The sequence below is a fragment of the Miscanthus floridulus genome, chromosome 18 (genome assembly GCF_019320115.1).
Source record: "Miscanthus floridulus cultivar M001 chromosome 18, ASM1932011v1, whole genome shotgun sequence".
NCBI lineage: Eukaryota > Viridiplantae > Streptophyta > Magnoliopsida > Poales > Poaceae > Miscanthus > Miscanthus floridulus.
The window spans coordinates 28,572,819-28,576,535 of record NC_089597.1 but is presented as its reverse complement, the minus strand read 5'-3'; positions in this window follow the sequence as shown (position 1 = coordinate 28,576,535).

Sequence of the window (3,717 nt, the reverse complement as noted above, 5' to 3'; positions counted from 1 at the left end):
AGTGCCAAGCTATACATCCTCAAGGACAAGTTGACAAGTTTCAAGATGAAGGATGATGAGAGCATTCCGATGATATTCCATCGATTGTAAGTGATTGTCAATGATTTAAAGGCTTTAGGTGAGAAAATCAATGATGATGATGTCTCTCATCGGTTCTTACTGTGTTTACCTCCAAGATTTGAGATGTTGAGATTGCTCATCATAAGAGGAGGATTGAAGGAGCTTACCTCTAACCAAGTACTAGGTGATGTCATGACACAAGAGACATACCATGTGGAAAGGGAAGGGGTTGACAAGGATGAGAAGAAGGAAGATGAAGACAAGAAGAAGAAGAGTGTAGCATTCAAGGCTAGCTCATCATCCAAGAACAAGGGAAAGTCCAAGAAAGAATCAAGTGGTGATGAAGATGCTAGTGACATTGATGATGAGGCTATGGCTCTCCTTGTACGCAAAATGGGCAAATTCATGAAGAAGGGCTATTGTGTAAGAAAGAGAAGAGATCACAACTAGGAGTATGTGAGGACATGCTACAAGTGCAAGAGCTTGGATCACGTTGTAGCGGATTGTCCCTACAATAGTGACAATGATGAGGATGAGAAGAAGAAGCATAAGAAGGAGAAGAAGAAAAAGAAAGAGAAGAAGACTTTCATAAAGAAGAAGGGAAGCGGCTATGTTGTCACTTGGGATAGTGATGGCACCTCTGATGATGATGATGGTTCTAGTGATGATGACAAGAAATCCATCAAGAAGGCACTAGCAAGCATTGCCATCAACAACAAGCCCTCCATCTTCGACACTCCATCGACTTGCCTCATGGCAAAGCCCACCAAGGTAAAATATGATGTGAGTAATGATGATTGTGAAAGTGATGATTCTAGGAGTGATGATGATGAGGAGGAGTACACCAAGGAGGAGCTCTTGGACATGTGTAAGCAAGTACACACTTGCTTTGAGATGAAGATAAAGGAGTGCAAAGAATTGCGCAAGAAGATCAAATTTCTTGAGCAATCCTTTGATGAGCTCAATGCTTCTCATGAGAGTCTAAGGGAAGACCATGAGAAGCTTGGCAAAGCTCACTCCAAGCTTGAAAAAGCTCACTCCTCTCTCCTCGATCAAGTCAAGAAGGAGGAAGCCAAGAAGGAGTAAGTGATTGTGTCATATGATGTGGGACTAACATGTGATATTCTTGATGAATCTTTTTATAAGCCCATTGTTGTTGCTCTCACTAACCCTTCTTGTAGCACTACCACTTCTACTTCACCTTTGAGTGATGGTTTCACTTGTGGTGCCTCACTAATGGTGGAAAATGAGACCATCAAGAAGGAGGTAAATGAGCTCACTCGTACGTTAGGCAATGGCTATGGTGAAGATGCCCACTTGATAAAGTGCTTGGGTAGCCAAAGGTTTTCTCTCAACAAAGAGGGATTAGGCTATAACCCCAAGAAAGGCAGGGCGGCCTTTGTTACTCCCAAAGCTAGCTTTATGAAGGATAATGGTCGGTTTTGCAATAGATGCAAGCAAGTTGGGCATATAGAGCAATATTGCAAGACTAATAAGAACAAGCAACCTAATGTATCCTCAATTAGATTTGATTCTTGTTATATGCTTGTTCAGGGTGCCAATGGTGTGAAGGCTAAGTTCATTGGTACACCAATTGTGAGCTCAAAGAAGAAAGTCATTTGGGTACCAAAGACCTTAGTGACTAACCTTCAAGGACCCAAGTAAGTTTGGGTACCTAAAAAGAATTGATCTTCTTTTGTAGGTCAATTACAAAGCCAAAGAAAGGCATTGGGTGCTTGATAGTGGGTGCACACAACACATGACCGTTGATTCAAGAATGTTCAATTCAATCAATGCAAATGAAAGCAATGGGATTGATAGTATCACGTTTGGTGACAATGGCAAAGGCAAGGTCAAAGGTCTTGGTAAGATTGCAATATCCAATGACTTGAGCATTTCCAACGTGCTACTAGTATAGAGCTTAAACTTCAACCTATTCTCATGTGGCAGAACCGCCCAAAATAACGCACTCACGGAGGTGCTCGTCTTCCGCTAGACACTAAGCGCCCTGAATGGGAGTTACATCAGTAGTCCCATCGAGCACACCTCGAGGGAGAACTCGAATCAATCCACATTTTGAATACAGGATCCAATAATGAGAACAAGCTTATAATACTTAGTCTATTTCATACAACAAGAGTTCTTGGAAATAAATTATTACAATACCAGAGTTCAGAGTGCGTAAATTAAATAGCGGAATTAAAATAAACATCTAGCGATAAGATACAAGGATCCATCTGTGCCCACTAGAAGAATCCTCCACTCAAAAGCCATCCTTAAGCTACACCTGCAACAGGGGTAAATAAATCCTGAGTACACAATGTACTCGCAAGACTTACCCTACTAGTGGGAATAGTTTCTCTACTCCAAAGGATATGATAGGCTTTATGGCTTGCTGGTTTTCTTTTAGCGGAAAGCATTACTAATCATGAATCCTTATGTGTTCATTTTATTAGCAGTCCAGATTAATCCATTAACTAACCATTCTAGGTAAGCACCTGTTCTACTTTCAAGCATGAGTTGAGCCATCAGATCCATTCTCACCTTTCATCTTCCAGTTCTTATTATGATGCTAGATCATAGTCATGTCGTACCGCATCGCGTGGTGATTCATGAACCAATGTATCCTAGCTGGGTACCCTGAAACACACACCCCACTTGTACCCTAGGCACAAGGAAGACCAACCTACCACTCTTCTATCATGGGGTCTAGGTCCCCGTCCAAACTCGGACTCCAAGCCCCTGCTCCTGAGTCCTGGACTCAGTGCGGTGCTTAGACGTCCACCATCCCCGCCTCCAATCAGTCGGTCCAGAAAGAGCCAGAACCCAAGACAAGAAAGTAACAAGTCTTCCTATTCCCATAAGCAAGTATGTGCTCAGGATAATAAGTCTGTGACCTGACTACCATCCACAGCAATGGATGGTCCTTAACCAACACAGATAGGGAAAACAGTGTAACCAAGCGATGCCCCGTTGGCCGCAGGACACAACATGTTACACCCACCAATACCCATACCATATCCCTGCCCGGTCTCCATTTTTCCTTTGACCATTTTATTATGAGAGCAGTAATAATAATCACCTACTGTGAGTAACGGCAGGTTACTCAAGCTATCGAAAAATCTAAGCATAGCAGCTGCTCGATCTATACTAGTAGGACTCATAGGCAGATATATTTATGCATGTAGTTTTCACCAAAGTCCTAAAACATAATGTACATCTCATATATATACAGTGATTATTCAAAAATAAGGGTTATGCACCGGGGCTTGCCTTGGGCAGGCGGGGTGTCGGTAAGGTCAGTCACTGGCGGCTCTAGGGCTCCTTCTAGAACGAAGATCTCCTCCTAGTACTCCTCGATCACCTCCTCGTACTCCTACGTGTCCGCGGTCATGAACTCTACCAACTCGTTCTCTACGTGCATGAAATAATGATGCAACACTTAGTATTTTTGCAATAGCAACTCTTAAAATAAGAATACACATGCTAAGCTACTAAGCTAACTCTAATGACTAAGACACTAAGTTACATATTATTTCCACTAAATGGATATGAAACCTTTCAAGCATTATCTTAGCAACTAAAGGCATCCTTATTTTTATTACCGAGTTAATATATACTAAAACAAGGGGTACTTAGCTACCTGATTTCTCAACC